The sequence below is a fragment of the Macaca mulatta genome, chromosome 13, assembly GCF_049350105.2.
Source record: "Macaca mulatta isolate MMU2019108-1 chromosome 13, T2T-MMU8v2.0, whole genome shotgun sequence".
In the NCBI taxonomy this organism is placed as follows: domain Eukaryota; kingdom Metazoa; phylum Chordata; class Mammalia; order Primates; family Cercopithecidae; genus Macaca; species Macaca mulatta.
In genome coordinates, this window is record NC_133418.1 from 80,800,555 (window position 1) to 80,820,252 (window position 19,698).

General features: G+C 45.0%; 1 long non-coding RNA gene across 1 annotated transcript; it reads left to right on the forward strand.

The window, feature by feature from the left end:
• The first annotated feature begins 2,373 nt into the window (after positions 1–2,373).
• On the forward strand, positions 2,374–16,649 carry LOC144333780 (uncharacterized). Its single transcript, XR_013402794.1, has 3 exons — positions 2,374–8,571; positions 15,520–15,637; positions 15,824–16,649. It is a non-coding gene; the product is annotated as an uncharacterized LOC144333780 (long non-coding RNA).
• Positions 16,650–19,698: the final 3,049 nt, after the last annotated feature.

Sequence of the window (19,698 nt, forward strand, 5' to 3'; positions counted from 1 at the left end):
TAGCAGCATGAGAACGGACTAATACACCTCCTCAAGTCTTGTCTCCTCCAGGAAACTTTCTGGAAGACAGCACCCAAAGCCCTGCTTGTCTCAGCCATCCATTTGTTGAGCCTCAACACTGCCATGTGGTGCCATGTGCATTTACAGTGGAGATGTCTGAACTCCTGAGCTGGACCACACACTGCTGGGTCTTGATTTGTCTTTGTACTTCTTGGCACCACTTACTGCACACTATGCCTGGTGCATGAGTGATCTGCTCTCAGCACTTGTTAAGCATTGTGCCATGTGTATGAAACTAGGCCAGGTGTTGTGTGCAAGGAGGTAAGTAGAATCTAGTCCCTGGCCTTGAGAGGCTCTCAGCCTCAGGTGCAGACAGTCCTGTGATAAGAGCAGTACAGGCTGTGATGTGGGAGCCGAGATGGAGAAGTCCTGCCCCCTGCTTGGGAGGATTTATGGAGACATGAGGCATTTGCCTGGGTCTGGAAGAGTGAGAGCTGTGGTATCTCTTAATCTCTGCTTCCTCCTTCTGTCCAGAAAATACTTGAAGGCCAAAGCAGGCAAAAGAAATTTCAGGAGATCCAGGTAGAAATAGCAACCAGACTGATTCAGAACAGGAAAAACACCCTCTATATGAAACTTCGCTGAGATTGAGCAAGTCTGCTGAAGTCTCTGCTCTGTGCCCTGGCCTTCTCTGCTGTCTGCAAGGGCTGAAGGCAGAGAGTGGTTGTTTTCCATAGGGTTCTCAATGATGCTGCCATTGTGTCTGGCACCAGAGCAAGAAGGCTGCTTCCTAGAGAAAGGTAGCAGTGCCTGCAATCAGATAAGATCCATCACTCTGAAACCCTCCAAACACTGCAGATTGCATGGCGGCTGGCGGCTTCCTGCAACTGCAGCTTCAAGCTAGTAGTATGGGAGCTGCATGATCTTATCATCATCCCAGGTCACCTTCAGACCTCCTTAGATTATTCTCAAGGTGAGGAGAGGGTGATAAAACCCCAAACATTCTGCTTCTAATGTCACCTTTGCCACCAGTATCACCTAGGGGACTATAAAAGAACTATTCTTTTTTAATTATTCATTATCATGATTCACAAATTTAAAAATCCAGACAAATAAAAAGAAAAAACCGTAAATATCTAACAAATGAAGATCTGTTAAATAAATTATAATGTGCCCATGCAATGAGACATTTAGCAGCCATTTAAAATGACAGTATATAAGGCTGGGCACAATGGCTCACACCTGTAATCCCAGTGCTTTGGGAGGCTAAGGCAGGTGGATCACTTGAGGTCAGAAGTTTCAGACCAGCCTGGGCAATGTAGTGAAACCCCATCTCTACTAAAAATACAAAAATTAGCAGAGCGTGGTGGCAGGCACCTAAAATCCCAGCTACTTGGGAGGCCGAGGCAGGAGAATCATTTGAAGCCGGAAGGTGGAGGTTGCAGTGAGCCAAGATTGCACCACTGCACTCTAGGCTGGGCAACAGAAGGAGACTCCATCTCAAAAATAAATAAATAAATAAATAAACAAACAAACAAACAAACAAAATAAACTGACAGTGTATGGTTCACCCCTGTAATCCCAGCACTTTGAGAGGCCAAGGTAGGAAGATCACTTGGGCCCAGGAGTTCAGGATCAGCCTGTTTCTACAAAAACTAAAAATTAAAAAAATAACTGGGCATGGTGGTGCATGCCTGTAGCTCAAGCTACTCAGGAGGCTGAGCTGGCAGCATCACTTGAGCCTTGGAAGTCAAGGCTTCAGCGAGCCGTGTTTGGGCCACTGCACTCCAGGTTCAGCAACAGAGTGAGACCCTGTCTTAAAATAATAAAATAAAATAAATTAAATATAATGTATATTTGTACTGACATGAAAAGATATTTGACATATTAATAAGTGAAGAAAATAAGTTATAGCTTATAGATGTATATATACATGTGAATAGCTATATACACAGAAAACAAAGAAAGGTGGGAAAAAGCCTGGGAAACTATCTGTCAGAATGTTAAATGTTGGTTATTTCCAGGTTGTATCCTCATGGATAATTTTTTTTTTTTTTGAGACAGAGTCTTGCTCTGTTGCCCAGGCAGAGTGCAGTGGTGTGAGCCCAGCTCATTGCAACCTCCACCTCAGCCTTCCGAGTAGCTGGGATTACAGGCACCTGCCACCATGCCCAGCTAATTTTTGTACTTTTGGTAGAGACGGAGTTTAACCATGTTGGCCAGGCTAGTCTTGAACTCTTAACCTCATGGGATTCGCCCGCCTAAGCTTCCCAGAGTGCTGGGACTGCAGGCACTCATGGATAATTTTTATTTTTTATCTACATTCTTAATGTGTATACAATGGGCAATCAATGAGTGATCATAAAAGGCCTGTCTGAATGAGCCTCTAGGATGATTTTGAAAGTGAATGGCCTGACCCTGGAGACTCATCACCTCCTTCTTACCTTGAGAATAACCTGAGCAGCCCAAAGGTGATCTGTAATAGGTGGTAAGATCATGCCAGGTCACATGTGGCTGGAAGTTGGAGTGGTAGAAAGCTGCCAATTGCAGTAAAATCTGCTGTGCTTCGGAGGTTTTTTGTTGTTTTTGTTTTTGTTTTGAGACAAGGGCTTGCTCTGTCAGGCTGGAGTGCAGTGATGTGATCACAGCTCACTGCAGCCTTGACCTTATGGGCTCAATTCATCCTCCCACTCAGCCTCCCCAATAACTGGGTCCACAGGCATGCACCACTATGCCCGGCTAATTTTTGTATTTTTATAGAGATGGAGTTTTGTCATGTTGCCCATGCTGGTCTTGAACTCCTAGGCTCAAGTTATCTACCCGCTTCAGCCTCCCAGAGTTCTTGGCCAAGGAAGTTTTTTGGGTAACAAGGAATAGTTCTGAGTGTAGACATTGCTAATTTTCTCCTTTCCGCCCTAGTTTCCAGAGTCAATGGTGACTCCATCAGGTGACTTTACCTGGGACCAACTGCTGTGTCCTCAGCTCTTTCAAACAGCAGCGATGGTCTAGGTCAGCTCAGATAACTCCCCACCAAGCACCGGTTTCATTTACTCTCCTTCTGCAGCCAAGTCTCAACTCAATCAGGAGTGAGCCTCGGTTGAGAGCAGATCACTTTACTCACTATTATTTCATTGCCTGCATTTACCCCTTGCCCAAGAGTCCAGCTCACTTTCCCATAGTAAATTATTTATATTCAAAAGCTCAGAAAAAATCCTTGATCTCCCAATTCCTCCAGAGTCTTGCCTCCAACATTTTAACTCTTTCCCTCTGTTGTCTTGCTGGATATCTTCCTTAGCTTTGGGATCTTCCCACTACATTTAGACCTGGATTTGAGGGAAGTGGGGAACTGAGTAAAGTAGAGCAGTTCCTGAAGAACCAGACCCTCAGCCTGTTTAGCAGGATCAGGGCTCCTCTCTCTGGACAGGATTGGAGTGGCCTCTGTAGTCATGCTGAACCGCTCCAGCAAGAGGATAGGGGAGCTTTCCCACTCAGACCTTTTCTCGTACTTCATTCCAGCATGCACACCCATGCACACGCATACACAAAGGAATTCACACATCTGGAAATGACATGTGCACAGTCATGCGTGCATGCTCCATATACACACCCCAACACATATGTAGACACACACCAACAGGAGCTCTCTGAGGCACCCATACATATAAGTATATAGACATAGGCATCATATGCATGTAAGTATATAGACACAGTATATAAATATATAACACACAGGCAGTATACAGACATTCAAACATTGTTATTAACATAAGATATGCACAGACATACCTGTACATTCTAACATACACAGACATCAATCCTTGTATTTAATCACACAGACATAAGCATACATAAGTCTACTTAGTGCAGGCAAAGAAGACAGTGACAAGTGATCTGTCCCCAGCAGAGACCACTGCTACACACCCTGACACTGGGATTGCTTTGTTTCCTAGGAAGTTTTTGCAGGAAGTTGCCTGTGCCTTTGACAAAGAGTTCATCCCTCCTCTGTCTCCCACTCCCCAGCCAGCTTTCTCCTCCCTGTCCCCCTTGTGGCCCCATTCTTTCATCCATAGCTGTGCCTGGCCAAGAAGAATGCTAATCACCATGACAGGAACTGTTTCCACCTGTTTACATCCCTGCTCGCCTCCCTCTGATGCCATTTTAGACTCTGCCAAGCAGCCGAGGAGGCCTGCTGTGCGGGCCAGCTTGAGAGAGGGAAAGGAATGAGCGAGAGGACAGTTGGAGTGTGAAAAGGACCCGTCGCTAAGTGACTCCCCATTCCAACAGCCACACACAAGATGCACATAATTGCTTTTAGCACAGTGGGATGGATAGAGATACAAAAGGTCAAATCAAGGATTTGTCCCATAATATCTTTGCTAAGCAGCAGCGTCAGACATTGGAAAAGCATATTCATGAATTGAGTTGCCAGAGTATGGGGCAGGCTTTTCAGAGGCGGCTGTGTGTTCCCTCTTTGAGGTGTGCCTGCCGTGGTGATTGGATTCACACGGAGCAAGTGACTTCTCAACGGTCAACAAAGCTCTGCCTGTGAATTGGACTAAATAGACTATTTGGCAGGCAGCTGAGATAACTATGCTAAGTGAATTTCATAGTTGCTCCCACTCCCCTTAAGCTCAAGCCTACTGGAAAATGCAGGATCAAGGCCAGACTCCTGAGACGGTCATTCAAGGGCCTCCACCATCTGACCCAAATCTATCTTGCTAGGCATTTCCCAACATGAAGATCAGATGTCCACCCCACTAGGCACTGTGCTGGTCTCTGAGCACTTTAGGAGGCTGAGGCAGGCCTGGCCAACAGGATGAAACCACATCTCTACTAAAAATACAAAAATTAGCTGGGTGTGATGGCGCACGCCTATAATCCCAGCTACACAGAAGGCTGAGGCAGGAGAATCACTTGAACCCGGGAGGCGGAGGTTATAGTGAGCCGAGATGGTACCACTGCACTCCAGCCTGGGCGACAGAGTGAGACTCCTCAAAAAAAAAAAAAAAAAAGATGGGAAAAGGAAGAGAGGGACTAAGAACTATCACATTCCATTACATGGTGACCATTGGTGACCTTAGGCAGCATGGTTTTTGTGAACTTGTAGAGGCAAAAGCTTGCATTGAAGTAGTTTCAGTAGGAATAGTGAACTTTTGAGAAACTTTGCAATACGGAGAAACAGATCAATGAGATAAAGTAGTAGGATTAAAAAAGGATTTTTTAAAAATGGGGTATAAAAACTGTCTTCAAAACACATTTGTTCACAATATGTCAGGGTTGTACCAAAATTAAGTCTACTCTTGAGCTTTCAGTGGTTGAAGGAATCTCCACCCCTAGTTTCTCTGAAAACCAGGCCAGCTTATGCCTTCTTTTAATCCCAGTCTTGTGGCTTTGTCCACATTGAACTTTCTCCTTCCCCAACATCCTGGCCAATTTATCATTCTTCCTTCCAGATTTCTCTTATTAACCTGTGAAGGAAGGGAGACGTTTTTTCAGGAGAACTATATTCTCTAGCAAACAGAACTGGCAAATCAGTTCTTCCTAGCAAGTTAAAAAGATATAACAAGTAATTTTTAGACATCTAATGTTCTCCATAGGAAAAAAAATACCCAGCATATGAACTGCAGAGATGCATTTTCAGTTTTCAGAAAATACACTGTGTGTCGGGCACATAATTTCATTAGCCTATTGTGTGGGGTGAGCTATTGTGAGGGATCTGTCATGTCTCTGTCATTTCCAACCCCCATTGGGGTTTAATCACATTAAGGGTTATTTGCAACTATGGTTTCCCATTTCAAATCACATTAGGCTAAAATTAGGCCTATAACTTATACTTTGGGATCCGAATCTGCAACATTTTCCATCTGCATATCATACTGGTTAAGTCGCTTCTGAGTGTTGAAAATAAAAAATGAAATAAAAATATCAAGAGTTAGAACTTGAGGCCGGGGGCGGTGGCTCACGCCTGTAATCCCAACACTTTGGGAGGCTGAGGAGAGTGGACCACTTGAGGTCAGGAGTTCAAGACCAGCTTGGCCAGCGTGGCGAAACCGTGTCTCTACTAAAAATACAAAAATTAGCCAGGCGTGGTGGTGCATGCCTGTAGTCTCAGCTACTCAGGAGGCTGAAGCATGAGAATTGCTTAAGCCTGGGAGGCAGAGGTAAGCTGAGATTGTGCTACTGCACTCCAGCCTGGGCGACAGAGTGAGGCTCCATCTCAAAAAATAAAAAATAAAATAAAATAATTAGAACTTGAGAACAACTGACATTGTGATTTTCCTGAAGGTTGTCTCCAGTGGGAAAATAACTGGAAGGGCTACTCCTCTTTCATCAGAGGTGTGGGTGGAATCTTGTTAATGTCATCCCAATGTCTGTGAAAAGGTTAATTGTCCCCCTCAAGGCAATGTGTCTTTTTGAATGGCAATTTGGGACTGGCTCTTGACTTTTGCATAGTCCCTGCCAGTTAGAGTTGCACAGGTTGTAAATAATGCCTCCTGGAGTGATGCAGTGCACAACCTACACAACTATATGCTGCAGCCAGGCTTCAAGGCAAAAGAGAGCGTACATAAAATGACAGTGCAAATACTTGGTGTTTTTTCCCCAACGGTGGCCTTGCCTTTACTGCCACTGAGTCCCTCTCCACTCTACTCTACTGAAAAGGGCTGAGGGCACTCAATGTGCAACCCCCATCAACCCATTCAAAAATATTCTGTGGGTGATATTGACTGCTGCATTTGCAACCGTGATGCACAAAGGAAACCACAATCCAACCTTGAGATCTATGTGCCCAGCAAAATGGCTCCCATGTCCCTGAACAGAGATCACTGGAACGTCATTGTACTCAGAGCACTCACATACTGCACACCTCCAGCTAAGGCTGAACTGCACCACCAGCTCCCACTGCTTCAGCAGTACCACAGCACTCACACATTCTGGAGCGCCTCTTTCTCCACTCCTCTTCTCCTCTGCCATCTCCTTCTCTGCCCTCTGCACACAATGCTGGCTCCACCATGGAAAGACCGCAGTTCCTTGAGGTCTCTGAGGTGCCTCTGTGTCCCTCAGAGGGAATCATCTACAAAGTCACAGCCTTTCTCTTGTGAATATCAGTTACATCTTACCAAAGACTCTTTCCTTTCCAGAGAGGAATGAGGAAGAAAGAAAATCCCATTCTATCTCACTCTAACCTGGAAAGTTCTTTACTCTTGATCCAAATCTGACTTCTAGTTTTGCCATGGCTCTCCTACATTCAGCCTTCACCTGCTACAGCTCATTGTCATGGTTCTCTTCGTATTTTCTTCTACAGGCTGGATTTCCCTAGTTTCTCCTCTGTGTTCTCGTATGACCTAGTTTCTGAACTCCTCACCACCATAGTCAGCCCATCCCTCATCTCCCACATTGATATCCCTTATAAAACCCAAGGCCCAGAAGAGAACATTCACCCAGATGCAGTTACATGGGAGCAGATTCCATCTATTTTCATGGGCATGTTACAATTTTAGTTGGCATAAAGTAGTTATGGGGATTATAATGTGCTTCAAGGACTGGCCTTTTGAAAATAGACTGGATTTAAGCTTTTACTCTATGGGACATGGTGTTGGGTTTTTGTCGTCATTGTTGTTTGTTTTGAGACAGGCTCTCACTCTGTCGCCCAGGCTGGAGTGCAGTGGCACGATCATGGCTCACTGCAGCCTTGCCCTCTCTGGCTCAGTTGATTCTCCCACCTCAGCCTTCCAAGTTGCTGGAACTACAGGCAATCACCACCACACCTGGCTAATTTTTTGTATTTTTTTTTTGTTTTTTTAGAGATGAGGTTTTGCCATGTTGCCAGGCTGGTCTCAAACTCCTAGGCTCAAGTGATCCTCCCACTTTGGCCTCCCAAAGTGCTGGGATTACAAGTGTGAGCCACAGTGCCTGACCTCTATCAGACATGTTTTTAAATGACCTACATTTATTTGACATATTCAGGAAAACCTATTGGACAATATGATCGGTCCTGTGTGACCTTCGGTAGGTCCTTTCCCCATTGTGGGTCTCAACAACTGATATGGTTTGGCTATGTCCCCACTCAAGTCTCATCTTGAATTGTAGCTCCCATAATTCCCACACCTTGTGGGAGGGACACAGTGGGAGATAATTGAATCATGGGGCCAGTTTCCCCCATACTGTGCTCATGGTAATAAATAAGTCTCACAAGATCAGATGATTTTATAAGGAATTTTCCCCTTTTGCTTGGCTCTCATTCTCTCTTGTCTGCCACCATGTAAGATGTGCCTTTCATCTTCCACCGTGATTGTGAGGCCTCCCAGCCACATGGAACTGTGAGTCCAGTAAACATCTTTTTCTCTTTAAATTACCCACTGTTGGGTATGTCTTTATCAGCAGCGTGAAAATGGACAACTTTATCAAGAAAATGTGGGTGTTATTTTGATGATCTCTAAGCCTTTCGTGATTTGTTCTTTTTCCTTAGGGACCCAAGTGTTACTAAAACTAAAGTGGAACCTCCCAACTCTGCTACCCATGCACACATGGTTGGAGCTGCAAGACCAGGTTTTCCTTCATCCCTTACCCTGAGTGAGTAATATGGTGAGAAGGAGGGAAAGGGCATGGGGCGTGGGAGTGTCGTCACTTCTCTAAATCCAGGAGCAAGAGACCAAGGGCACTGAGAGGCAGAGCCAAGGTCCATTCTTTGTTTCCTCATCTGAGCCAGGCTATGTTGGAAATTGGGGACAGAGGAGAGAGGATGGACAAAGGGGACATCTAAATTGTATCCCCTGTCCCTGATTTCCTTCTTGCAGGTCTGTGCCAGGTGGGGGACAGTCTGTGGATGATGGTCTCACCTCTACATGTGCTCGTGTTGGGGAAGTTCTCTCTTTTTCCCCATGATATCTTACTATGACATTTACGGGAGGAGAGAGATGTTCTCTGGAAGCATAGGGAAAGGGAGGGTCTGACTGTGCCCCAGAAATGTCTTTGTGGCTACATGTCCAGGAGAGCAGAGTCTCAGTTTTAGCTTTCTCCATCCATCCTCCCCCTTCCCTCTCAGTGTGCTCCAGAATTTCCACCTTAGGCCAGGTACGGTGGCTCACGCCTGTAATCCCAGCACTTTGGGAGGCCGAGCTGGGTAGATCAACTGAGGTCAGGAGTTAAAGACCAGCCTGAGCAACATGGTGAAACTCTGTCTCTACCAAAAAAAATTTAAAAATACAAAAATTAGCTGGGCGTGGTAGCGGGCACCTGTAATCCCAGATACTAGGGAGGCTGAGGCAGGAGAATCACTTGAACCTGGGAGGCAGAGGTTGCAGTGAGCTGAGATTGCGCCATTACACTCCAACCTGGGCAACAAAGCAAGACCCTGTCTGGAAAAAAAAAAAAAAATTTCCACCTTAAAGAGAGTCAATTACTTTTAGTCAGTTCTCAAAAGACCAAATCCTACCACTTAAATGTGACCCAGGTAGGAGAAAGACATTGCCTTGTTGTTCACAGCTTTCCCCTGGCTCATCTCTGACCCCAAGGCGCTCTGTGTTCACTGGGCTGATTTTGCTTCAAAGTTTCAGCTTCTCTTTGTCACTTCCTCAGCCAACCCTGTGCCCTCCCTCTTTCATCCCGTCCCCTCAGTCCCCAGGTTGTGTAGCCTTTACACAATCTTCTCTAGTTTAATCTCCAACAAGCAGCCTCTTTTGCTCCTTTCTCTCTCTGACTAACCTAATTTATCTTGATGTGTCAACCTTTGGGCCACTGAGGCTGTGCTGACCTCTTTGGGGAGCTTGACTTTTGTCCTACTTGGTAACCCCCTCTCCTGGGAGCCATACCAACCTATTCTTCATCACATTTGAGCCTGGTTTTCTAAAAAAAAAAAAAACAACCTAGTCAGGCAGTCAGCCCACGCCGACTAAAGCTGTGAACATCTCTCCTTTCTTAAGATGTCTTTCTCCCTCCTCTCTGCCTGTCTGGCAAGAGCCAGGAGCCAGAGGTGGGGGTGGAAATCTCAGTCACCATCACATCAGCTGGAAAATAGCTCTATAGATGCTGGACATGCTGACGAAAGGGCAAAGTATTCTGTATCATAGCATTTTTATTATATTATAATCATGTATCCTTCTATTATAATCAGGTATCATGTATAATCATGTAGCATGTCATATTTGTATTAGTTTGCTAGGACTGCCCTAACAACACACCACAGTCTTTGGGGAGGGGAGTGCTTAAGCAACAGATACTTATTTGTTCACAGTTCTGGAGGCTGGAAGTCCAACGTTGAGGTGTCAGTAGGTTTGGTTTCTTCCGAGACCTCCACTCATGGCTTGCAAGTGCCGACCCGATTGCTGTGTCCTCACTTGGTCTTTCCTCTGTGTGTGTGATTCTGTGGTATCTTTTAGTGTCCCAATTTCCTCTTATAAGGACATCAGTCAGACTGGATTAGGACACATTCTAATGGCCTTACTTAACTAAAGGCCCTGTCTCCAAATACAATCACATTCTGAGATACTGGGAGTACCTCAAATTTCCCAGTAAAAAATTTGTAGGGGACACAGTTCAGCTCATAACAATATTATTCCCTGATTCCATCATTGACTTACACTGAAGTCAGAGCCAAAAAGATCCATCTCAAATTGCAGTGTGTGGGATTTCAGCTACATGTAAGAAAGGTTCAGGCACTCCCAAATGGAGATCCTGGGAGTGGAATCTCAACTGGGAGAGGGGAAGGAGGGTAAAGATGAAAGCAGGCATCCTAGAAAACACAATACATTTCCATTCAGTTGGTACCCTTTCTAAAATTAGGAGGCTAAGCCAGATGATTTCTGGATCCCACATTAATTTATTCAATCAATCATTCATTTAGCAGACATTCATTGAGCCTCACCATGCGGCAGGCACAGGAATCCAGAAGCAAGTCCTTGAAGGTTCTTGCCCTTTAAGAGAACTTGTACTTACTGGTAAACCCTGGGTAGGGTGGGAGGAAGGTAGGCAGGGGCAGCCAAAATAAGAAGGGTGAAGAATGCTCTGAGGCTTGAACGTTAATGAAACCACAGACCCCAAGCCCAGTGGTCAGCCCAGGCTTGCATATTTCTTTCCTGGCACTCAGCAATGCCCACACCCAGAGTAGGACCTTCTATTTTTTTTTTTTTTTTTTTTTTTTTTTAAAGAGTCTCACTCTGTTCCCCAGGCTGGAGTGCAGTGGCATGATCTCAGCTCACTGCAACCTCTGCCTCCCAGGTTCAAGTGATTCTCCTGCCTCAGCCTCCTGAGTAGCTGGGACTACAGGTGTACACCACCACACCCTGCTATATATATATATTTTTTGTATTTTTACTAGAGACAGTGTTTCACCATGTTGGCCAGGCTGGTCTAGAACTCCTGACTTCAGGTGATCTGCCCGCCTTGGCCTCCCAAAGTGCTGGAATTACAGGCATGAGCCACCACAACCCGCTGGACCATCTATTTGATAACAGGCTGCATAAAGCGTAACCTCAAGTTTCGGACATCCTGAAAGACCTTGAACTTTGGGCCAGCCCAAGAAAGCTGGAGACATTTCTCAGCCCCATACGGGGACAGGCAGGTGGGAGGAGGGTGTGGCTGGCAGCCCAGTGGAGTCACCATAGACACAAGCCATGAGGTTTGGGATCAAGTGGGCCCTGACCCTGATCCCACCGCAGCTGCAGGAGACAGGCAGGTGTTCCCCGTTCTCACATCAGACACCTCTGGGGCCTCCTACTGAGAACCGGTCACACCCTCCCTGGGGAGCCCACTGGAGGCCCCTGGGAACTTCTCAGGAGTGTGTGGCTACTGCCAGCAGACGCAGGGCTGCCAGGGCTGGCTGCTTCCCTCTAGAAGGAGCCAGAAGCTTCCATCTAGAAGGTGAGCCTGCCATCTAGCGTCCCAGCCTGGGCCACGCAGGGACAAAGGAGCTTTCCTTGCACGGTCGTGTTGGCCACGCTCAGCCTACAACATATTTAACTGCTGCCCACCTCCTCCCCACCATCGTGAGGTGAGAGCAAACCACCCTGATTTCAGGGTGGAGTTTATTTTTAGAAACAGCTGAAAGTCGTTCTACGCCAAATGGTTTTTGGTGGGAACTCAAAGAGTTTCCCCTGTGGCTTATAACCATCTAAAGGCAGGTGACTAGTCTCAAGTGTATATATATATATCGCACCACTGCACTCCAGCCTGGGTGACAGAGGGAGACTGTCTCAAAAACAAGCAAACAAACAAATGAATTCAGTAGCACTGAATATTAATGCATGGCTATATAGAGGAAAGGGCTTTAGAAATGAAAACAAAACTCTCAAAAATCATTCTAGTATTCCTGGAACATCTGTATTTACTTGAGGATAAAGTTTAAGGTTATCTCAAAAAAAAAAAAAAAAATCAAAAGAAAAAAAAAAGATGATAGTATTTGGCTTTCTTGTCCTTCATTCATCTCACACCACACATTCCTCCTAGGAGTGCCCATCGAAACTAAAGCCTCACTCAGTGCCTACGTACTAAATCACTCCCAATTCCTTGTCTCTAGCTCATGCCTTCTCCTAAGCTGCAGACTGGTATATCCAACTGCCTACTGGACATTTCTTCTCGGATGTTTTATTGTAGTTAGGGTACAGGCTAAGTTTATTTCTAAAATTCAGAGGTAGGTGGCCCAGGGCAAGTTAGATGACACTGCTATCCTCAACGTGTGCTTCTCATCCCTAGGCCCAAGGTGGCTGCATTAGTTCTGATTTGTCTTTCAACCAGTGGAAAGGAGAAAAAGGTCAAAGGAGCTTGTGCCTAATTCTTCTAAGGGCAAAGCATACATTGCTTTTTCTTGCATCCCATTGGCCAGAGATTGGTCACACTGCCACACTTTCTGTAAGGGAGGCTGGGAAGTAGTCTTTAGCTGAGTGGCCATGTGCAGTTAAAACCATCATTATAGAAAAAGGGCAGGAAGGTATTGAGGGATAATGGGATGTCTACTAGATCCCTCAGATACCACAAACTCAATATAAATAAAAGTAAAATGATCTTCTCGGCCCCCTCTCCCACAACTCTGCCTCTTGCCATCCCCAGTTTGACAAATGACCCACCATTTACCAGTCACCAAAGTAGGGTTGCCAGAGTAAATAAAGGATTCCTAGTTAAATTTGAATTTCAGATAAACAAGGAATAATGTCTTAGTATCGTTATGTCCCGAATATTGCATATACTTTCATGTGCTAAATCTAGCAATCCTAAGGCAAGCCAGGGACCTTGGAGCCATCTGGATTCCTCCTTTTTTTCCCCTTTTCAATTGCCTTCCAAGTTCTACTGACTCTTTTCTGTAATATTTCTCAATTTGTCCCCTCCCCTCCATCACTGCTTCTGGCCATCATCCTCTCTCTCAGATTCCTGGAGTTGCCTCCTGCCTGGCCTTCCTGTTTCCAGCCTTGCCTCTTTAACAGCACGCTTCACAAAGCAGGTAAATGGGCCTTCCTAACAGGCAAATCTGATCACGTCACTCCTCTGCTTTACCTTCTTCCAGTGCTCCGTGTGGCTTTCAGAATAAACCTCAAATGTATTAGCCAGGTTGCTAAAGCCTTTGATCATTTGACATCTCTCTGTCTCCCATTCTAGCCCCATCTCCCTGAGGCTGTATTGCATACCCATCGCCTATGCCCCTGCCATGTCAAGCCTCTGAGAGTCCTGTAAGGGCACCATACTCCATCCTTTTTATTTTATTTTATTTTATTTTATTTTATTTTATTTATTTTTAGAAACAAGGTCTCACTGTGTTCCCTAGATTGGTCTTGAACTCCTGGGCTCAAATGATCCTCCTGCCTCAGCCTCCTGAGTAGCTGGGATTACAGCTGTGAGCTATCATACCTGGCTTCTATCCCTTTTCGTATTATGTCTTTTCTATACAGTAAGGGCTTCTCATTCCTGTCGCCATCCCCACAGCCACCCTACCCTTCTCCTTTGCTTGGCAAAATCCCATTCATTCTGAAAAACCCAGCTTAGATGTCACCTCCTCAGCCAGGTGTGGTGGCTCATGCCTGTAATCCCAGCACTTTGGGAGGCTAAGGGGGTGGATCACTTGAGGTCAGGAGTTCGAGACCAGCCTGGCCTACATGGTGAAACCACATCTCTACTAAAAATACGAAAATTAGCTGGGCATGGTGGTATGGGTCTGTAATCTCAGCTACGCAGGAGGCTAAGGCAGGAGAATCGCCTGAACCCAGGAGGCGGAGGTTGCAGTGAGCCAAGATTGTGCCATTATACTCTAGCCTGGGAGACAGAGTGAGACTCCATCTTAAAAAATAAAATAAAATAAAATAAAATAAAAGATGCCATCTCCTCCAAGAAGCCTTCCTAACTTACCAACCTGAGCACATAGTTTTGTTCCCACAGTCGTTGACGCTTTATTGTTCAGCTGACTAACCTGTATGTTTTCCCCAACTACATTTTAAGTTCTTTCAGGGCAAGGACTATGTCTTATTTATCTTGATACACTCAGCAACTGATACAGTAATCTGCACTAGTAAACAATTAATAAATGTTTATTGGGCGAATGATGGTTCTTTAGCTTAAAATGTTCATACTCTTGAGCTGAACATTGCTGACCCAGCATGTCTTCATTCGGGGCTTCTCTACCTTTCCCGATGTGAACCTTTCTGCGCGAGTCTTAAGCCTGCTCTATCTTTATCCCCATTGAAATTCTGGGCTTTGATTTCTGTGGCTCAATCATGATTTTTTAAAAAAAAAAAGCTTCTTGTCCACTCCATTACGCCCCCACATAACGGATGTTGAAATAAAGAAATGACACCTCACCAAACGAGGCCCTAGCCTGTCCCCCTCCCAAGCTGAGTTTCAGATCATGATTCCAGCTGACATTGGGCAGCTGTTAGATGAGAGTTTTTCGCCTGCCCTCCCAACCCCCATGGCTTGCCCCCAGCCCTCCTTCATCCCCTGGGGAATGACGTCTCTTTTTTTTGTTTTGGGCCACAGCAGTATTTAGCAGGAGCAGGCAGCCATGCCTTGTTTGAGCTGTGATCTAACACCAGCTGACAGGTGGGTTTCGGGGGTGTCTCTGGGGCCATGGCCTGTTTAGTGGATTTACCACTCTAAACTCAATTACAGGAGACTTTCACGCTCCACAGGCAACTCCGGTCCCTTTTTGATAAAAACTCCAGTGAGTAAATAAGTCATGATGGTGATAGGGGCCTGCCATTTAATATTCATTGAAGTACACATGTTTGGAAATTGGAAGCAGAGTTTAATCCATTTTCATATTTATATCAACATACAGCTTTAAAAAGGATCTCTCTTTTTCTCCAGCAATCTCATCAATTTCTCGTTTGGAAAGATAAAGGTCAAATGGGCACATATTTTAGTTTTTAAATATTAGAAAGATCTGAAGTTTTAATTATTAAAGTTTGAGTTTTAGATCTGTTGATTTTCAATGAAGAACTAATTCCCTCATTTTATCTGAACCAGGAGAAGTAGGTAACAAGTAAATCAAAGTCACTGCTGTTTCTTGCAGCTGCATTTTTGTATTTAACTTTGCAACAGGAGCTCAGCAAAAAGGAGAAGTCAAAGATGATGGGGACCTCACCTCCAAGATCTCAGAATTTCGGGGAATGTTTCGTAGCCATCCAAAGTAATGCAAAAGCACTCCTTCTGAATAAAGGTAACATTCACAATATTACAAATGTTCATGCTCACTAGTAAAAGTTCCAGGACTGTTCATTGAGGGAGGCATAACCCTGGAGGGAAAGAGTTAACACGGCGAAGCGTTTGGGGAATTGTTGTGTTGTCTCTCCCCAACTCTCCACTTTTTTTTTTTTTTTTTTTTTAATGTGGATGAATGTTTAAGTATGGTCCTGCGGTTGAAGGCATCTCTTTTAATAATGCAACACCCAGCTTCCTGAGGGGACAGCAGTTGATTTGGAAACGGAATATGGTGCACTCTAAATTCCCGTCCCTGCGGAAGGCTGACTAACTGATAAGTGCCATGAGCTAGCACGGGGACTCATTCTGTCAAATCAACTTGCTGGAAAGGCCCCATATGGAATATTCTCCAGTCTCCAGGAGCTAATGTGAGCAGACACTTGTGACATTAGACAGTACAGCAGGCCTGGCATGAAGAAAAAGTTCACCGTCCGCCGACAAGGTGGTCTTTTAGATGACAAGGATAAAGAAACCAGTGCAAATTTGTTAATGTAACAACTTGGAAAAGTACACTTAAAAAAAAAAGCCACTCTATGGGGAGAAAGGATCCAAAGAAAAAGGCAACAATAGTACTTGAAAGCTTTCTTGGGGTGTTCTGTCCCTTTTGGAGCTCTGTCTTTCCTCCTGGTCCTCCTTCTAGGCTGGGGTACCTTCTGTTAAATGAGTGAGTCCCAAACTCTGTCATCCCTCACGGTATTATTCCACCTGAAACTGATAAAGTAAAAGAAAAGGAAGAAAAGGAAAAGGAGTGAAGAGAAAAGAAAGGACGATTCTAGTGCCTTTTGCCTTCCTGTAGAAAATTATATCTTTCCTAATTCTGATGGGTGATCGCCTGATTGTTTCTAACTAAGAATTTTTATCTGTCTGATCTTGGTCCATTTGGCCTGGAGGAAAAGTGAAGTGATTATTACCCAGGAAAAGATACGGTGATAAGAGGGTGTTACCTCTGCTTCAAAATACATCTACAAAAATATAAGCAGACATCTATAGGTGGAACAAATGGAAAGTATTTAAGAATTACACAACACTATAGGGGGAGAATGTCGTTATTAAGATCAAACGGACAAATTGGATGGTTTTGAGTATCCGATTCAGAGAAGTGGTCTTGCCTGGTTTTTTTCACCTTTAGTTGGGTCCATGTGATCAGATGGTAATTTGGTGTAGCGTATTTATCCCAGATTTAAAGTAGGAAAAAACACAGCATACCTTTGCGTATAACTGACTATTTCTCAGCTCTTCCATGGAAGCTGAGGAAGCATAGGCTTTAGAGAGAGGCAACCTCGGTTCAGGTCCTGGCTCTGCCACTTACTAGTTGGTGATCTTGGGAAGGCTGCTTAATAAAAATACCTACCTCATGAGATTATTTTTAAAATACCTGCCTCATTAAGAGTATTATAACATGAGTTAATACGTATGAAGTTCTGAGAGCAGTCTGGGGTATACTTAGTGCTAAATAAATTTCGCCATGATTTTTATTTAAATGAATCTAATGAGTTCCCATAAGTTCTTAATTATTATAACTAAAAATAAGGGTTTTGTGGTCAAATAAGTTGAGGAATCAGGTTTAACACCTTTTTTTTTTTTTTTTTGAGACGGAGTCTCGCTCTGTTGCCAGGCTGGAGTGCAGTGGCACGATCTTGGCTTACCGCAACTTCCGCCTCCCAGGTTCAAGCGATTCTCCTGCCTCAGCCTCCCAAGCAGCTGGGACTACAGGCGCCCGCCACCATGTCTGGCTAACTTTTGTGTTTTAGTAGAGACAGAGTTTCACCATGTCGGCCAGGATGGTCTCGATCTCTTTACCTTGTGACCCACCCGCCTCGGCCTTCCGAAGTGCTGGGATTACAGGCGTGAGCCACCGCACCCAGCCGACACAATTTGTTTTAATCACAGTATTTCTCAGAGCCTTTACTATGCAAATGTGTATTACAAATATCTAAGGAAGAATTGACCTTCTGATGTTTGACCATGTAATCCTTTTTCACAGACAGTGCTGATGCCCAAGTGAGGGAACAATGGGTTTCCCAACCTACGGCCCTGAAATTAAAGAAAATGTTAGGCTGGGTGTGGTGGCTCACGCCTGTAATCCCAGTACTTTGGGAGGCCGAGGCAGGAGGATTGCTTGAGTTCAGGGGTTCAAGACCAGCCTGGGCAACACAGGGAGACCTCATCTTTACAAAAAATTTGAAAATTAGCCAGGCATGGTGGTGCACGCCTGTAATCCCAGCTACTTGGGAGACTGGGGTGGGGGGATCTTTTGAGCCTGGGAGAATGAGGCTACAGCAAGTTGTGGTTGTGCCACTACACTTCAGGCTAGGCAACAGAGCAAGACTCTGTTTCCAAAAAAAAAAGAAAAGAAAAGAAAAGAAAATTTTGAGTCATAGTATTTGAAACACTAGCACAATAATTGAAAAAATGGTCATTGGTTACTCTATAGACCTTATAGGTCTCAGTTAGACCCTGTTTAAAACTGCATTTTGTTAAGTGGGACTGGCAGGAGGCAAAATAGTGTATGGTTAAAACAGACCCTGGAGTCAGACAGATCTGGGTTTGAATCTGTCAAAGCACGTTACTAAATATCTCTAAGCCTCGGAATCCTCAGCTGTCAAAGGATTTGGGGAAGAGTGATACTTACCTCGTTGGCTTGCCATATGAGTTAAGTGACGTTATGCCTGATTTTGTCGATCATTACTAGACTCATGTAATCACAACAGCAGGGCTAAAGTCTGTCAACGAATAATGAATTACTTCTGTTCTCAACCACTCTGCTCATTCAGAGCCCTTGGTGCGCCTCCAAGGTTGCAGCTGAAAAAGCGAGAACGGAAGTCAGCATCTGTGGGTTGTAGAGCATGCTTTGTGCTTGATCAGGTAATTTATTGATGAACATACATGACCAATTTACAAAGATTACCACATCTCTTTGTGCCCAGTTTTCCTGAAAACAACAAACAAAAACAATAACAGCACACCTTTCCTACTGGTCTCAGGGTAACTGTTATCTGAAATGCTCATGTACATAAGATTGTCTTGCACTATGAAGGCCTATCACTTTTTCAAAAACAATTTATTGAATGCTTACTGTAGTCTAGGAAGTATACTAGGTCTTACATGTAACACCTCATTTTAATTCTCACTATGAGGTGGGCATTATTATACCTATTTTAGAGATAAGGAAACCAAGGCTCAGGAAGGATAGGTCCTGCTAATTTCCAGCAAGCTCTCATAATTAATAAGTGGTAGTGATGAGAATAAAATTCAGATCTGATTCCAAGCCTCTTAGAACCACTGTGCTTTAAAAAATAATAATATTGGCCGGACACGGTGGCTCACTCCTGTAATCCCAGCACTTTGGGAGGCCGAGGCGGGTGGATCATGAGGTCAGGAGATCGAGACCATCCTGGCTAACACGGTGAAACCCCATCTCTACTAATAATACAAAAAATTAGCCGGGGGCCGGGCGCGGTGGCTCAAGCCTGTAATCCCAGCACTTTGGGAGGCCGAGACGGGCGGATCACGAGATCAGGAGATCGAGACCATCCTGGCTAACACAGTGAAACCCCGTCTCTACTAAAAATACAAAAAAAAATTAGCCGGGCGTGGTGGTGGCGCCTGTAGTCCCAGCTACGCGGGAGGCTGAGGCAGGAGAATGGCGGGAACCCGGGAGGCAGAGCTTGCAGTGAGCTGAGATCCGGCCACTGCACTCCAGCCTGGGCGACAGAGCGAGACTCCGCCTCAAAAAAAAAAAAAAAATTAGCTGGGCGTTGTGGCGGGCGCCTGTAGTCCCAGCTACCCGGGAGGCTGAGGCAGGAGAATGGCGTGAACCTGGGAGGTGGAGTTTACAGTGAGCTGAGATCGGGCCTCTGCACTCCAGCCTGGGTGACAGAGGGAGACTCCATCTCAATAAAAATAAAAAATAGGCCGGGCGCGGTGGCTCAAGCCTGTAATCCCAGCACTTTGGGAGGCCGAGACGGGCGGATCACGAGGTCAGGAGATCGAGACCATCCTGGCTAACACCGTGAAACC